Consider the following 19452-nt stretch of genomic DNA (forward strand, 5'->3'; position numbering starts at 1 on the left):
CAGCCCCTGACTGACTGTGGTCTTTGTGTGCTGTTAAGGGAAATTGCACTTGATGCAGAGAGCTGCATCTGGAATTACTGTGTGTATACCTGTTATCCTCTGAGTGAACATCCTTCCACAGGTGCCAGTGGTGAGGTTTGAGGCTCCTTGATTACTGGCCTAGAGATGGGACATCCACAATACATATTGGTCAGCAGTCGTGAGTCATCACAGACTGAATGAAGCTTTGCTTAATTTTAAGGATCTAATAAAATAAGTAACAAAGGGCCACGGCTCCAAAGCCAAACCAAAACTTTAATATGTGAGCGCTTTTGTTCACTCAGATCAAATGAACTTCTTCAGACAAATTCAAACAGTAAAACCCCTCCTTATAAATGCATTGCATCACAAGTTTAAAACTGTTTGTTAAAAATGCATATACATATTTATAAAGATATTGACATGCACTTTAGAAGAATTTTTAAGCACAAAGTGGAGCATTATTAATATATAAAAACAATCAAAAAGGTACATCCATACAAACCTATAAGTACATGAAATATTGTGTTATATTCTATACTGAATTTCATAAATTCATTCAACGTTTTAAACTTTTAAGCTTGAGTAAACATGTAACACAACACTGCTCATTAATGCCTGGATAACTATGTGCATTTAAAGTAAGTTGCCACCATAACTCTTGTCTTTCGAGTAATAGGGATGTATGCCCACCTCTAGGGCTCTCCATCACCTGGTTGATCACCTTAAATTTAAAGTGGCGTCCAGGGTTGTCCCTAAAGTCTCTGTTTCTATTTATACTATAAATGTGTTCATAGACCCTTTCTTTGAACCAGGTCGACCATGTTAGTGACAACTTATTTAAATGCACATAGTTATCCAGGCCTTAATGAGCAGTGTTCTGTTATGTGCTTACTCAAGCTTAAAAGTTTATTATGCTGAATGAATTTATGAAATTCAGTATAGAATGTCCTTATAACACAATATTTCATGTACTTATAGGTTTGTATGTATGTACCTTTTGATTGTTTTTATATATTAATAATGTTCCACTTTGTGCTTAAAAATTCTTTTAAAGTACGTGTAAATATCTTTATAAATATGTATACGCCTTTTAACAACCAGTTTTAAATGTGTGATGCAATGCATTTTTATTGGTCATGTGATTTCATGGTTATATAAGGAGGGGTTTTACTGTTTGAATTTGTTTGAAGAGGTTCATTTGATTTGAGTGAACAAAAGTGCTCACATATTAAAGTTTTTGGTTTGCCTTTGGAGCTGTGGCCCTTTGTTACTTATTTTATTAATTTTAAGGATGATAAAATGTTGGAAGAATCTAAGAGATTTAGTATTAGATAAAAGTTTGCATTTGAGAAAAAAAAGTCTTTTGGATTCGAGGTGTCTGTTATAAGGAGTAGGCTTTAATGGTTTTGGTTAAGTCTTCAATGATGGATCAAGGTAAAGGGTATCAGGTGATGATAGTGAATGACATTGACAGTCTGTTATATCCTGCATGCTGGAGTTTGAAATGGCAAAACCAGGTAAGGATAATTTGCATTGCAGTTCGAGGAAGAATTCCTGTGTATATTCAGTAGTAAACAGAGCTTTGGTTAGGCCTCATGATCATTTGTAATAAATGGATCCAAAGGTGTTGGAATCTATTTGGTTAGGGTGCCAATAGCTGCCTTGGAACCAGATGATGTCACTTATGGAGGAGTCAGTATGGCAGATAAGTTTTCCTGATGTGATTTTAATTTGTTTAGGTAGTAAGTATTTAGGACTTTATCACTAAGTATAAATTGTTGTCATGATTGTGCATGGTTTTTTTTTGGTCATCGGGAGTAGGTATTCCATGGCTAAGGTGATTTGGTTAGCAAGGATTCCACATTTGGTCTGGAGAAATGCCATGAGGTGGAAAAGCCATGGAAGGATTTCAGTGCTTTTTTAACCACTGGGTCGATAGGCTGACTAAAGCAATCAGCAAAGTAGTATCAGGCTATTAGTATATGCATGACAAGGACCTGGTATGGTACAGGCAAAACGACCTGGGTCTGTATCTTTTTAATGTAAATTTATCAGTGAATGTTAAGGAGTTTTTAAGGTACTGAACTGAGTGGGTATTAAGAAAAGAGGATGGAAAAAAAGGGGAATTGTCAATGGCACAACAGGTAGCTCACTTGCCATTGGCACAGAAGGCTGTAGGTTCTATTTCCACACTAGGTAGTCTGATTTCTGACAGTGCAGTGAGCATGGGGGGTGCTACACGCATGAGTGTGCCATCCTTTGGATGAGATGTTAAACAGAGGTCCCTTTTGCTTGACTTGGTCGTAGCCCAGGTAGATGTAAAAGACCCCATGTCTCCAGTCAAAAAGAGTGGGGGTTCTTATTTTACACTATGCAAAATATACAAAATTCACAATATTTACATTAAATACATATTTACAAAACCATGTAGGGTTACACAATAACCCCTCTACAATGTAAATCAAATACACTTTCATAACAAAATAATTATTCCATTGGTCTACATTACGTTGTCGAAAAACTTCTTCAGCGAATGCCTGTTCACCGACCACTAAACAGCAAAACCCAAATTCCTCAAACGGCCATTTCAGCAAATTTTTCCTAGGGGGAAAAAAACTCTTGGCTATCATTGGGAAATTGCCCTTTCCCCCACTGTAGTCTGATATCGTAGTTGGTATATTTTGGTATATTTAGTTAGGGGACACACACACACACACGCACACACACACACACACACACACACACACACACACACACACACACACACACACACACAGACACACAGACACAAAGACACACACACACACACACACACACACACACACACACACACACACACACACACACACACACACACACACACAAACACACTGTTGTTGCCATAACCAAACCTTATTCTACATAATATTTCAGCCAAACTCCATTTTTGTTAAATAAAACCGCTTTTAATCCAGCCACCACTGAATATTATGAATTGCTTCAAATAACACTCTATCCATCTTCTTAACCATTTTCTTATCTTTATTCCCATAATACCCATATAAATATAAATTAATATTTAAATCTTCCAATTTTTTAATGTCTCACGAAAAAAATAATTAAAAAAATCTATTTATCACTAGTCTCCACAAAAAAAAAATCTTGACACTCAAATCTCCTAAAAAACTATTTTTTCCTACTTTCACAGCTTTAACTTACTGAAGCCTAAAACACCTTTTAATATACTTTCAGTTCACACCCATAGCTCCTGAAAAGGTTCAGAACTTTTTTGGGTCTGGCTTCATTAACTAAGTGACTTACTAGCTAATAGTAGGGAGCATTAGAGGATCTATATGATGTTGTCAAAAAAACTCTTAAGCGAACGCATGTTCGCCGACCACTAAACAGCGAAACCCAACTTCTTAGAATGGCTGTTTCAGTGAATATTTTCCTAGGGGAAAAAATCACTTGGCCAACCACAAACCACACAAACTTTCAAACTCTTCAAAGTAGGGGGCTTCACCCCCCACACCCACCAATGTGGGGGGCTGTGCCCCCCATCCCCCTAACTAAATATACCAAAATATACAAACTACGATATCAGACTACAGTGGGGGAAAGGGCAATTTCCCAATGATAGCCAAGAGTTTTTTCCCCCCTAGGAAAAATTTGCTGAAATGGCCATTTGAGGAAGTTGTGTTTTGCTGTTTAGTGGTCAGTGAACAGGCATTCGCTGAAGAGGTTTTTCGACAACGTAATGTAGACCAGTAATGGAAAGTACAAGGAATTAGTAACAGAATGGGACTAAGACTGTTATTCTAGGATGTCCTGTAGTGAAGAAATTAATATTTGCCACTTATTATTCATATTTTCATATTTATATTCATGTTTTCATAAATGAGAGACGGGCATTTTAGTAAGGTTTATGGTGTGAAACACCAATGTGGGAGACTGGACAGTTTACTGTCAATGCTGGTTTACATCACACTGTATGGGAAATATTGTTCATAGGTTCATATGTGTTTACTAGGCTGATGACCACAAGAGCCTTTTTAAACTTATCAATGCATTCCAAATTGCTGACAAGTTCTGGTACCCTTGATAAATGTAAGTAGCGGTTTGGGAGATGAAACATTTACAAGCAGGAGCTTGGAAGATGAACCATCTACAGGTTGCCTGTGCCCATTAGAGACATAGGTGCCAAACCAGGGATGAATTTCCAGTTCTCCATCCAATTGCCCAAGTTGCACCTGAAATGGTTTAGGGAGGAACTCGGCTTCACATGGAGAGGGAGCCTGTTCCATAGACGGGGTAGTCTCTGGGATACATACCTGTCCCTCCAGCAGGTCTTATTTAAATCACAGTGAAGATTTAAGTCTTTAAAATAGTAATTCTGGTGCTGTTTGTTTTCTGGATATGCAGGAGGTCCATCAGAGTGAGGTTTGACAATGTCCTTTATGCCGGGCATAGATCTCCCCTCAAAAGCCCGTAGGAGACAGAATGCAGGGATTAGGCCTTGAGGTGGCCTGCACAGGACATATTCCTTACACCCTGTATTCTTTTAGAAAGGAACCTCTGTGGACATTCCAATTGTTGGATATGCCTGGTCAGGTGCAGGTCCCCTACACATGATCAAAATTTCAGAAAGCTGATTCTCATATGGCCGAGACCATATGATCGACTTTTGAAATTTTGATCATGCAGAACAGACATCTCCATATAGTGCGGAATGGGAAGATTCCCATCTTCTGCACTGTAGTGCGATCTTAGAGTTGGTATATTTAAATTGAGGGGGGTATGGGGGATGCAGCCCCCCAGAGTGTACAGTGGGGCTTGCCCCCTTCCCACTAGCAACGTGTAGGCAAGTTTTTGTTTTTTTTTATTTTGTTTCTTTACATGTTCGAAATTTCAAATGTCGAACATATGGCCTCGACCATATGAGTTTCAGCTTTCTGAAATTTCGATCATGTATAGTAGACTCTCAGGTACATATCAAAGGGGATATTGTACTCAATGATAGGTCTGATGAATGCCAAATACAGTGGAACAATGACTTCCTTGGACTTAGATGCCATACCTTTGTTTATAAGTTGCACAACATAAAATTATTTCCTCACTGCTGTAGGCACACTATGGTCAAAAGCTAGATTACTATCTAATCTATGTGTGTCCATAAGTCCCTGATTACTGGGTCAACCCTAAATGGTGTGTTGTCAATATGATAGTTAACAGGGGTGAATGACTTCCCAAGGGATACTATTATGCATTTCTTGGCATTTAGTTTTAGTCCATGGCTCTGAAAACAGTTGTATTTCTGTGTCAGTAGCTCCTGGAGAACATTTGTGTCATTGTTGGATTCAATGACACCTCCTATTTTGCATTCATCTGCAAATTTAGTTAGCCAGATACCATTAACATTGGTGTTGGCTTCAGACAAGTAAATGCCAAAATGGAGTGGTTCAAGGACTGATCCCTGAGGGGGCTGACCTCTTTGTAGAGGTGGACTCCAAATTCTAACTTCCTGGGTCCTGTCTGTGAGCCAGTTAACTATCCACTGGGTGACATACGAGTTTGTACCTAACCTCCTGAGTTTGTCAACAATGCCTGAGTGGGGTATTGTGTCAAATGCCTTGGCCAGGTCAAGGTAGGCAGTGTGAACCATTCTGCCCTCATCCATTGCTTTGTTTAGCTTCTCAAAGAAGTCCACCAGGTTGAGTAAGCATGATCTGCCCTTGATGAAACCAAACTGGGTTGGTTCCAATGTCTGGAGGTTTACAATATCTCTATTGATCATTTCCATGATAATTCGGTTTGCTGTCAAAACACTGAAGTTAAAAAAAAAAAAATGTTCGATACATTGAACAGGAGCTGCTACTTCCTGCATACTAATTAGGTTAAAATGTCGAATATTTTGAATGAATTCACAGATTCGACATTTATGTCGAATATTAAAAGTGCTAACTAAATATTGCAACTCTGAGATCGCACTACAGTGAAGAAACGGAAACATTTTCCAGTCTGCACTGTACTGCGACTCTACACATAACATTGAGTAAATATCAGCAAATGCAGAGTTGCATTCGCTGATATTTACTCTCGCTCTCCTAACATTTGGCAACATGGAAATCAGCCAACTGACATTTGTCTTTCCGTGTTTGCCAAACCAACTTTCAACATTTTCATAGTAAACCTAATAATTCTTTCCATGGCTTTACATATAAGTCTAATGAGACTTATGGGTCTGTAGTTTCCAGGGTCTGTAGATGGCCCACCTTTGTGCAGAGGGATGACTGTTGCTGTTCTCCATTCATGAGGCATGAAGCCTGTTTGTAGGTTATAGTTAAATAGTAATTCCAGAGGCCCTGATAGATCATGCCTCATGCTATTTAGAAGGCATCCTTGGATATTGTCTGGGCCCACTGATGCAGTGTTTATGGTCTTACAGAGAGTATTAAGGACCTGTTCCCTAGTGATAGGAGGGGGAGTTATATTTTATGGTATTTTCTGAAGGAAGGTTGAGGGGGAGAGAGGGTAAAGCTGGAGCTGAATTTATCAGCCATGAGGTTTGTTATATCTTCTGGCTGAGTCTATATCATATGAACAAAAGTTCATATAAAGCGAACGCTCAATGAGCAAAAAATGCCAGACATCAAAAACAATATTGTGGGGGGCTGCGCTGCCCACATCCCCTGCTAAATATGTATATCAACTCTGAGATCACACTACAGTGAGGAAAGGGCAAATACTCCAATCTTCACTGTACTGTGATCCCACAACACGCATCTCGATGTTTGGCATTTTCGCTCAGAGTGTTCGCTTATATGAACTTTTGTTTATATGATATAGACCCCTTATGGCTCAGTGTAGGTGGCTCCATTTACAATGCGCTCTACACACAATTGTGTATTGCCTTTGAGGTTGTGTGCATAGCTAAAGAATGCTTTATGATTGTCCTTGGCCTGGGAGTTTGGCTTTGGTAGACTTCATTTGTCCTCTGAATTGTTGGTTTAGTTTGCTGGGTGCTGCACCTTCTAATTTTTGCTAAGATTTTCTTCCTTCTGTTATACATCTGAATGATTTTGTGATTCCACCAAGGTGGCTTGTTTTTTGAGTTAGTTCTGTACTACTTCCTGGTGGGTGCAGCTGCCTCTATGCAGCTGTTAACATGCTTGTACAGGGTTTCAACAGTTCTGCATAGGCAGCAGTTTTCTCAGGGTTTATTGTGCTTGAACTTTTGCCAGGTTATCACTTAATAGCACGAAGTTAGCCTTAGAGTGGTTCCTGAAAATTCCAGGTTTAGCTGGGGGTCTAGATTTTATTTTTACTTTGAAGGAGGCCATTTTGTCATCTGAACTTACCAGGGAAGACATCACAGTAGGAGGTGTGAGCACCCTACCATATTAGTGAAGACCAGATCCAGTACGGTTGCACCCCTGGTTGGTTTATTGACTATCTGGTCCAGGGAGTTTGTGTTTACAAAATCCAGGAATCTCTATGCCCATATGTTGGTGTCGTATAAGATTCCCAGTTAATAGTGGGATAATTAAAGTCACCCATTAATATAATATTGCATTGGATAGTTAGTGTTTCTAATAAGTCTGGTATAATGATTTTATTAAAATGTGCTAGGGGACAAATCCTTGAGAATTATTAAGGATGAGGATGTCATTAATTCTTGTTAGCTGTTTGCTAGTAATTATGAAAAAACCTTCATATTGTTGTTGACATTTGCACTGCAAGTTGCACCTCCTGATATATAAAGTAACTTACAAACTGTTTAATGACATCAGATAAAACCTTCATATTGTTGTTGACATTTGCACTGCAAGTTGCACCTCCTGATATATAAAGTAACTTACAAACTGTTGCATGACATCAGATAAAACCTTTCATATTGTTGTTGACATTTGCACTGCAAGTTGCACCTCTTGATATACAGCCAGTCATATTTGTATTTGTATTGCTAATTATATAATTAAACATATGTTAACATTTCTTGTAAATACATCAATAAACATGCACGTATAGTGGAATTTCTTGTTTTCATGTGAAAGCTTATATCTGGTTAACAAAAATATATTAATATGTCTAGGTGTATGGTTTTCAAGACATAAAAAAGTGTGTATGTTTAGTAAAAATACATTTTGGGGTCTCAGTACATTATAATATATTACAATATTAATTGATAGGACAATTACTACATTGAGTATTATTATTATAAAGAATACTTCTTACTGAGAATATTGCTATTTGAACAGCTTTCATAGCTTTTATTGTTCACAAACTATACTTGTTAATCTTATGCTTTTTTAGTTTATTTTTCAGAAAATGGTCTGGAATGCAAGATGTTTGTAGGCTGCTAGAGGAGTGAAATTCCATGCTTCATAGGTCTTATTGAATTAATAACATCATCACACTCAGTAATTCTCAAGAATTTGTCCCATAGCACCTTTTAATAAAATCATTATACCAGACTTTCTGGACATTATTATGTTTTTTTTTATTTTCCATACCCCATATTCTTATGTTACCATCATATTCCATAATCTATTCAATTACAGGACTCCTTTACCTTTTAAATCTCCCTTTCTTTTTAGACCATTCTCCATATTTTGTATGACAAATCAATGCCACTAAACCCTTATTTTTCTCATCTTTTTCAACTAGTATCTTATGTAAACATATAGATGTTACACAGAAAATTGCACTGATTAAATCTAACCCCACTTCTTTACTTCCTATATACAAAATGCACAACTTCACAGGATTCAACTTAGTCCCCCTCAAAGCAAACAGCACTGTTTCCATCGTCTTTTTCTTTTATACTATGAGTCATATCATTTTAGCCAAATTCCCAGTCTTGCCTTCTTACGTAAAACAAATTAATTCATAAAACAAAAATGTTCTTATAAGGCATCCTGAAACATTTTCATAACTTACCCATGTCTTTAATCTTATCAATAATACTGTCAAATTGATAATTAATAATCTAATTTCCCTAAATTGTACCCTTAACAGACTTACCTTCTTAACAAAACCTGGGCATCTTCTATTTAGTCTTTTTTATCTAACACACAACTCATATTCTTGCTCAGCTCTACCCCTAATTCCCATAAACATTCAACCACGTATCTAATAATTTTTCCCATCCATCTTTAATCCTTTGCTATTGCAATTATGTCATCTGCATTTGGAACAAAATTAGGAATATATACAAATTCAATTACCAAAGACTTACCTTCTGACAGATATTTAGCATATCTTTATCAATCTTGCCTCACACCCCTTCTCATATATATATTACAGAACTCATCCATCCATTTGCCAAGATCTAAGCCATAGCATTATTATCCAGATTGTGACACATTCAAAATACTGCCTTTCAAACCATACTCTTTCATAATACACTATGAAATTTCAAAGCCCACACAATCAATGTTTTTCTAACAACCCCCATTAATAATGTAACATCTTTACCTCTACAGAAAATATCAACCGCCACATCTCTCACAAAAGTTAATAAATCCTGACTACATTTTCCATAACACCAAAAATGCCCTCCGCCAGACCTTCATGCATCACCTCCTCTAACCTAACCTGCAATATTTTCATAAAAATCTTCTAATCCACAGTAGTTAGTGTTATCAATGTCCATTTCTTAGTAATATCACTCTGTTCACCTTTCTTTTTCCATATAAATTTAGTAAAAAACTTCATATAACCTTCCCTATACATTTAATAACACCTTCACAAATCTCATTTACTACCCCTTCCTGTATCCACTCGATAGACACATTTACTAATAATACTTTCTGCCCTACCTTCAGTTTTTATACAATTCATAACCCATACCATTCAAAATTAATACTGATTAAATATTACAATTTTATTCCTCTCATCCAAAGTAATCTCTCTCTTTAAACTATGAATAGTTTCGTCTGAAAAATGTCTTAACAGCCCACCTCATTTTGTCACTCCTTTCTTTCTCAAATACATTTAAAACATACTGTTCCAAATTATACAATATGTATTTTTAATTATACACAATATTTCCTTCCAAATGTTTTAACTCGTACATAATACTAACATCACTCAACCAATTTAGCCAAGAAAGTAGATGTATCCTCTTTTTTAAAACCACAGATGAAAAGCAGAAACTGAAGAATCCACAACAAATACAAGTAATCCATTAAAAAAATGTTTTAATAAATATGCAGCACACTAAAACAGACAAAACTCTTGGGCCTCGGCTATCGGACCTTCTAGGAGATAACACACATAAGAAGTTAATACCAATAAATACTGCTTACAATTAGCAACAATCACATAATTATCCAATTAAAAAAATATTCAAAAAACACATTCACAAAAGAGATTTCCAGATACATTCCTTATTCAGGCCAGTAGGTGTCACAGTCCCATACTTTAAGATAAAAACAGTTTCTTTATATACCAATTTACTCTTCAAAAGAGCTAAATTCTCAGCTGAAATGTGTTCTAAAACACAACTTCTTAAATCTGTATAAATCCCCCATGGACAGTATTAAAATGGGATGCTACCGGATTATCAGTTTTATTATTCTTAATGTCTCTTATGTGTTCCTGCAACCCTGTCTTAAAAGATCTCTTACGTTCACCAATGTAAAACAGGTTCCAGGAACACTTTAAAGCATAAGCCACCCCTTCTGTATTACATGTATACTCCACTACAGGTTTAAATCTCACACCATTAATATTGTCAAAAGATCTAACCACTTGGTGGCATATAGAATAGCCACCACAAGCCCGCATTCCAAAATTACTTACTCTCTTATTATATCCCACTTTAGGTACATAAAATTTAATACGGACCAACATATCTTTTACACTTCAGCATCTCTTCAAAGATATCAAAGGGGTGTACCACAAGTTCTTAACACAACTTTTTCCTGTCAAAAAAAATGGCCAATAATATTATATAATGTCAGCTATCTGACTAGTCAATCAATTAAATACTGTTACAAAATAAACCTTTCTGCCATCCTTACGGGAATAGTTAGACACCCTTCCCTTTATATCTAACTTTCCAACATCATTCTTCTTACTTACACAATTCACCTGCCGCAATCTTCCAAGGGCATTAATAATAATCTCTGTACTATATCTCCTCTGTTTGAACATAACACAATGGTTACGTATTTTAATAGATAGAGATACAGTCAAGTACAGTAAATTAAAGGATGAAATTGCCGCTGCCGTACCAGTCTTTCTAGTCAGCTTGGTTCATAGGTTCATAGGTTCACAGGTTGGTACAAGGCTATTGGCCCTAGGGCCTATATAAGCCTAGCCACAACAATTCCCTGGCTATTTCTTCCCACACTATTTACTTCCTTACACCCCTGTCTAGCAGGACGACTGACGTGATCCCCAGGGTGAATTTCCTTTCTCCCATCCAATCATCAAGGTTCCTTTTGAAGAGGGCCAAGGAGGCACTCTGCTTGACATGTATAGGCAGTCTATTTCAGAGTCTGTGGAGTCTTTGGGTCAGGAACCTATCCCTCCAGCATGTTTTGTTTATTGTGATGACAAGGTTTAGATCCCTGGAGCATGTGGCTCTGAGGGATTGGGATTTCTTTAAGTGTGGCATGTATAACAGCTCTGGGTTTGACATGGCCTTGTATGTTAAACAGAGATCTCCCCTGAGTAGATGATATGCAACAGAGTATAGCTGGATTTTTTAAGGCGGTCAGCAAAGTGCATCTGCTTTAGGCCTGTGATTCTTTTAGTGAGGTATTTCTGCGGCCTTTCAAGTTGTTGCAGATGTCTTAAGAGGTACATACCAAATGGGTGTTGTATTCTATAATGGGTCTAATGAGGGATGAGTACAGTGGGACAATGACCACCTTTTTTCTGGATGAAAAGCCCTTAGTGATGAGGTGTGCCGCATAGAAGGATTTCCTGACTGTTGTGGTGATGTGGTTATTGAAGGTGAGACCACGGTCCACTTGTGTCCCTATGTCCCTTATCACACTTTCGGTGTTTGGTGTACTGCCACCTATGTGGTAATTTACAGGTACATGTTTTTTTCCCAAAGGGGATAACTATACATTTCTTGGCATTGAGCTTGAGCCCATGGCTCTGGCACCAAGCATCTGTTTCTGTAAGGCCCTTTTGTAGAGTATCCACATCATTTGGGGATTCAATAATGGCTCCCAGTTTGCAGTCATCTGTGAACTTTGTTAGCCAGAGTCCCTTAGTGTTGGCCTGTACTTCAGAGAAGTAGATGCCAAACAAGAGTGGTCCCAGGACTGAACCCTGAGGTACTCCACTTGTCACTTGTCTGGAGCTGGATTTGGAGTCAGCTACTTTTACAGTATGGGTTCTGTCAGTAAGCCAGTTGGCAACCCATTGAGTGACCTAGGGATTATTGCCCAGCTTAGTAAGTTTATCTATGATTCCAGATTGGGGGGTGGTGTCAAAGGCCTTGTCAAGGTCCAGATAGGCTGTGTAGACTGCCTTACCCTCATCCACGGCTCTGGAGACTGATTTGAAGAAGTCAATCAGGTTCAGGAGACAAGATCAGCCCTTCACAAACCCAAACTGGGTGGGGACCAGTGTTTGACGGTTGCCAATATCTTTGTTTATAAGTTCCATAATAATACGTTCCATGACCTTGCAGATCAGGCTCGTCAGACTGATGGGGCGGTAGTTCCTGGGATCCAAGTTGGATCCCCCCTTGTGGAGAGGGATAACTGTAGCTGTACGCCACTCAGTTTTCACAAAGCCTGAGGTGAGGGCATGATTAAACATGACACTTAGGTGAGACACCAGTTCATTTTGTAGTTCATGTAGTACACAGTCCGGGATGTCATCTGGTCCCATGGATGCTGTATTCTTAGCTTTGGAGAGTGCGTTTTTTACCTGTGTGGCCATTATTACCAGAATTTGGCAATCTTCCGGTATTGAGATGGGCTGTTTATGGGGTGAGAGGGGGGTGAAGTTGCCACTGAATCAATCTGCCAGGATATTGGCAATATCCTTGGGATCAGTATATTTAATGCCATTCTGTTGTAGCTCAGAGCAGATCTGAGCATTGCCATTTAGATTCTTGACATAGTTATAGAATGCCCTATGGTTGTCTTTGGAATCTTTGGCAATTTTATTTTCGTAACTAGCTTTGGAGGATTTTACGAGGGATCTCAGCTTCTTATTGAGGCTGGTAAGGGAATTTTTTGCATTGTGGGATTTTCCTCTTTTCTACAGCAGTTTCTTCCTTTTGTTATAAAGTTTGTTTATGGCAGGGGACCACCAGATTGGCTTCCTTTTTTTTTTTGGAGGAGAGCATCTTGGTTCTATTTGGGATGGCATGATTCATGCATGAGTGGATGTGCTCATACAGTGCCTTAGTGTAGGACTCAGCAGTCGAACTTTCAGTTCCCGTCTGCATGGGTGTCATGACGTTTGTCACTTCTGACTTGAGTAGCATGAAGTTGGCTTTGAAGAAGTTTTTCATGGAGGTTTCCTTACTGGAGAGTGGGGGTGGGATGTGGATGTTTAGGGCAATTAGCTTATGGTCTGAGCTGACCAACAAGGGGGGTGACCATAGGTGTGGAGCATCGATTTCCCATGTTGTAATGACCAGGTCTAGGATATTGGAGCCCCTGGTGGGACTAAGGAGTATTAATCCAGGGCAATGGAATTTATGAATTCCAAGAACTGTTGTGCACAGGTGTTGGTACAAGAGTAGTTTTTCCAGTTAATGGCAGCGTAGTTGAAATCACCCAGTATTAGGGTGTTTGGTTGTATCTTAATATTTTCCAGTATGTTTAGAAAGGTGTAGTGATAATCTTGGGGCATGTTGGGGGATCTGTAGCTAGCTACAATTTGGATTGCAGTCTTACCTAGTGTTAGTTGCACCTAGAGAATTTCAGATGCATTGTGTTGGGCAACTAGCCTGGAGGTGTGAATATCCTTGGTGAATATTGACACACCTCCACCTTTAGTGTTTCGGTCCTGGTTTGGTGGTCAAAAAGTGTGGTAAGAGTTGTAGCCTGATATTGAAGGGGTGCTCTCTGGAGCCTTGAACCAGGTCTCAGTTACTGCACAGATATCGATGTTCTCCATTTTTAGGAGTGCCCAGAGAGTGTGCATTTTGATGTTTAGACTTCTAGCATTGAGTAGCATTACCTCCAGATTTTGCATGGTGCTGGGTGTTTTGAGCAGATGCTTTGTAGTTTCAATGTGAAGCTAGAAGAAGTATCTGGCGAGACTATTAAAAGAAAAAATGCACATATCCTCTGTATTTGCTAGTAAAATATACTGTAATTTTAGAAAGAAAGGAGTTCCACACCTTGCTAGATTCTGCAAGCATTATCTCCATTGTTATGCTTTGTCAGAGTGTAAACACAAATGAGTAATAATACAAAGTGGAGGTAATATGGAATCATATCAATAGACAAAAAGTGTCTCCTTAAGTATGTAAAAACTTAGACTGTTCTATGAAAAGTAATGTATCCATTTGGGGGTAGCTGCTAATTTAACTCATGATGGAATATTAGAGGGTTTCCTCTGAGTGCTCCGGTTTCCTCCCCTGTTACAAAGGCATGCGTCTGGAGTGTTTCTCCCCAAGCCTGCACTGAAAATTAGCTCTGTTCCAAGTCAGACTTTCCCAGTTAACAAATGTTAAATAAATAAAAAAAAAAATAGAGAAAGATTACACCATTTTAAAGAGGGAGAATCCATAGACATAGTGAAGCAAAGTGATAAAACCATTTAGTATAAGAATGGATTTGGAAAAGCAAGACTGTGGTACTCGTACAAAAACTCATAATCAAAACCTTTAGAAGAGCAATTGCATAGAAACTACAAGGCATGCATCATGTGGTTGTGGTCAGAGACTGAAAAGGATACTGTCTTCTGTTTGAAGCATGACCCACAGCTGAGAAACAAAAATTCAAACTTATAAGGGATATCTGTAAATAAATTGAATATGGTCAGATAGGAAACTGAAGCAAGCATTAATATGCAATTGAAGTCAGCAGACACACTTATAAGAAACATTAGCATAGAAAATGATGCAAAAATAGGAAAGCATTCGAATAAGGACCCTCATGTCAGTGTCAGCACAGAAAGTGAGATAAGCAGCAGAAAGTAAGATACGCATCAGAATGCAGGGTTCTGACCCAATTTCTGCTAGTGAAAATCAAAGAATGTTAATAGATGTGGACTGCAGCAGAAATATGCAAACCAAGAAAATAGTAAAGGTATTCATAATTTTTTCTGGTCTTTCACTTGTAGTTGGGGAGAAGCACAAAAGGAAGTAAAAGAATGTGATATGGAATAATCCACCTCCATGAAGGTAGGAGAAGAGTAGCGTATAAGAAAATAAAACTCAAGCTGGTTCTGATACCTCAAAAAATAAAGCAAAGCCAGTTTTAATAGATTCAGACAACTGATCAAGGTTATGGCATTAATAGGAGGAAGCACCTACTACCAGCATGCCAGTTCTGGGAAGGAGTGCATTTCTAGATCACCATGTGCATGATTCTTAGTGACAGCAGTAAGAATTGCACACATGGAACAGAACCTTATGATCATAAGCTTCCATCAAGCATAGGAACATCGATGAGTGACCATTCAGAGGCATATTCCCTTAGTCATTCAGCATTAGATGGAGGTCTGAGAACCACTGTGACGAAGGGGCTCGCACAGCCATAACGTGATAGTTCCTAAACCTGATGGAAGTATCAGATTCTGCAATGACTTTAAGAAACTGAACAGCATTTCAGAGTTTTATAACTTTTCCATCCCAAAAATTGATGATTTGATAGAGAATTGAGGCAGGGCCAGATACTTGACAGCAGTTGACTTGATGAAGTAATATTGGTAGTTACCACTTAACAGTCTGGCAAAGAAAAAGCAGCTTTTGAAATCCCTGATAGTCTATTCTGTTAAACTGTATTACTGTTTTGCTTGCATGGAGCTTCAGCTGCCTTTTAGAGACTGATAGATAAAATTCTGTAGCAGATGCAGCTGTGTTAGACCACATATGGTAGACATGCTTAACTGTAAAGGCTATGGTAAGTAAACTGGGTATGTTGGAAGCCAAGTACCCACAGAACATTTTGCAAAGAGGGAGTGAAAAGACCATAACTAGAAAATACAGATGCCATAAAAACTATCCTGTACCCTCTAAAAAGCTGATACAGAAAGTCTGTACCTAATTTTATGATTACTGCTTGTTCTATTATGGGACTTACAAAAGAGAAAGCAGCAGCCAAGGAGAGATCAGGTATTTCAAGAGTATTTATCTTCTCCATCAGTATATGTGGGAAAATGTTGCTTAGTCTGCAATAAGAGATCATACAGTGATTTGACAGGCACTCATTAGTGGTCATAACAACCTTTGTTTATGAGCATACAATGTAAATGTCAATCTTTTTTTAAAAAAACTTTATACATTTTTCTTTATCCTTACAGAAATATTTGATACCGTTATGCTACATTGCTTAACAGTTTAAGGTTTTTCAGTAACTTTTATGTGTCCCATGAGAAGTGGTTTTATACATAACCACTGTAACATAAACATATGTTTTCTCTTATTCTTTTGTTTGCCATGTACATTTGTTATGATATGTTCTGTTTATATTCAGTATAAGTGAATTACTTATCCACTTGGAGCAAGAATAATGTTTGCATCCCCAGTTCCTGTTTGAATATTTTGATAAAAGTATCTGCAGATCTGAATTTAGAGATAAACGGAATCAAGCAGCATTGTATTGAAGATCGGTATGTCATACAGACAGAAAATCCTTTAAACCAATTATCATTAACAGGGTCTATATTATATCGGCAAACGCTTAACTTAGCGAATGCTGTATAATCGACCCAAATATGTCAAAACAACAAAAGGCCAAACACACAGAACAGCAACTTTTTTTCCCAGGGAAATAAATCGCTGTTCCATTAAAAAAATAAATGAATAAATACATAAATTCCCAAACACAAAATAAAGTGGGGGGCTTTGCCCCCCACACCACACCTACTTAAATATACCAACTCCGAGATCGCACCACAGTGGAGGAAGTGGCAAAGTCCAGAAAACGGCCCACTGATTTTTTTTCCCTGGGAAAAAAAAGCTGTTCCATGCTTTCAGGATTTCATGAATTTGAATAAAAAGGGTCGATTAAATAGCATTTGCTAAGTTAAGCATTTGCTGATTTAATAGGAACCCTCATTTGCAATGACACTCAGTCATTTCTAACAAAGAAATAAAAAAAAGATTTCTCCTCCAGGGTCATGTCAACATGCATGTAGAGGTCCATATAAAACTGTGGAAAAGCAAGATAAAGACATTATATTTTCAATTTTCTACATAACAAACAATGCAGAAAACATGTATACCTATACTTTATTGCAATAGACTACGTGTCTTTACTGTACATGATATTAGTGAATGGCTGCTAGACAGATAAAACTTTTTTGACAAGAAGAATACATCAACAAGTAATTTATTCTTTCACTGTTTTTCCTATATTTTTTTAGGCATCCTTCAAAAGCATAGAGATTGCATGCCTTCTTTTGATAGACCAAGTCCTGTAATCCTACTAAACCAATACTTGAGATAATGTTTGTTTATTACGACATGTCTAGTTTGCAGAATTATTTTGTCAAACCTCTCAACTGTCCAGATTTTTGCAAAATGTTCACATTTTTGCTTTGTATTTTGATCTGTTCCTCAAAAAAATTGTGGTTTTCTGGCAAATCACTGAGGATTGAAATTGCTAAATCATGACATTCAGTTGCGTTTCAGACTTCATATCCTTCAGAAAATGCATGCTAATGCAAAACATGTTGTTCTAGCAACAGTTTATTAAGAGCGATATTTAAAATGTGTCCCTATTTTGGGGGCTTTGCCCCATTATTTTAGACTTTATCCAGATTTCCTGGGCTAAGAGGTTGACAGGTATGTACTTAGTATTCTTGGTTTTATGATAGTCACATCAGTCTGTACATTTGTTATTTTCAGTTGGTCCTGAGAAATGGAATCTTCCAGAAGGGAGGCACTGCAGCAGTAAGAACAGAAAACAAGGTGTAAACTACTTTTACACATCTGTGGTGAGCTGCATTTTTTCCTTTTTCTTTTATCGTTCAGTGTAAGGAATTTGGAATAAATCAAGTACACTTAGTATCCATTATTTCCACACCTGGGGTCCCACAAATACCTTTATAGCGATACTGATTGCCTCTAGAAATCTGTATGGATGCATAATGTTCAATGGTCAGTTTTTAAAATTAACTGTAACTTTTACCTAGCAAAGGTAACAAAGATGAGTATCCTTCGTTTATATCATCACCGAAGGGATGGGGTGCAGAGATGGTTATTGCACAGATTTTTTGGAAGGCTGTGTTAGAATTCAGCATTTAGTTTAATAGAAAACTTAGACCAACAGAGATCAGACAAGTGCACAGGAAATAAAGCTATTACACTTTCAGTTCTATACATCATGCAGAAGCAGTACAAGCAGAGTCAACGAATGATCCCTCAACTCAAGAAAAGTGATTGCCTCCAAAAGTGTATAATGAATAAATCAACAAAATAGTAAAGAAAAATGTACCTCTCTGTCTCCCAATAAGACTGCACTCCTGGTGAATGCCTATTTCACTTATCCTTAAAGCAGCTTAAACATTACTGGTCCTGCAAATGAGAATAAATGTCATGGCTATATACATAGATTAATAGATTGTTATTATGGTAATGACCACTAGTTCCCTTACAACAGCGCACCCCAAATCCATTTGAATCCTGAGTATCATGGGTGCCTATAAGGTGTGGCACATTAGCAGGGACATAATTAAAGAAAGTCTTGGGGTGGTTAGCTAGGATAGTACTTTTCTTATTGATGGCCTCTGTCCATAAGAGACATGGGGGGCAGACTGCAGGTAAATTTATGATTTCCCATCCAAATGTCAAAGTTTTCTTTGAAAGGGTCTGGGATGAACTCTGTTTTACATGAATGGGGAGCCAATTCCATAGCATGAGGATCCTTTGGGACATATAGCTGTCGCACCAGCATATACTGTTTACATCACAAGGGAAGTTCAGATCCCTGGATCTAGTGTTTTTGATACTGTTTGTTTTGTGGATGTACAACAGGTCCATCAGGGTTGGGTCTGAAGAAGCCATGCACACCAGCCAAAGATCTCCTCTCAGTAGCCTTAAGAAGACTGAATACAGAGACAGAGCTTTTAGCTGATTAGTGTAGGATGGGGTATTCATGCCATGAACTCTCCTGGTGAGAAACCTTGTAGATGATCCAACAGCTGCAAATGTCTGGTTAGGTGCATGCCAAAAGGAGCATTGTACTCAGTTATGTGTCTGCTAAGGGTTAAATAGAGTGCTTTTGTAACTTTCTTGGACCTGGATGCCGTAACCTTACCAATGAGTCGAGTGATATAGAATGATGTTCCTAT

Source organism: Protopterus annectens, chromosome 2.part1 (genome assembly GCF_019279795.1).
Source record: "Protopterus annectens isolate FY-2018-M chromosome 2.part1, PAN1.0, whole genome shotgun sequence".
NCBI lineage: Eukaryota > Metazoa > Chordata > Ceratodontiformes > Protopteridae > Protopterus > Protopterus annectens.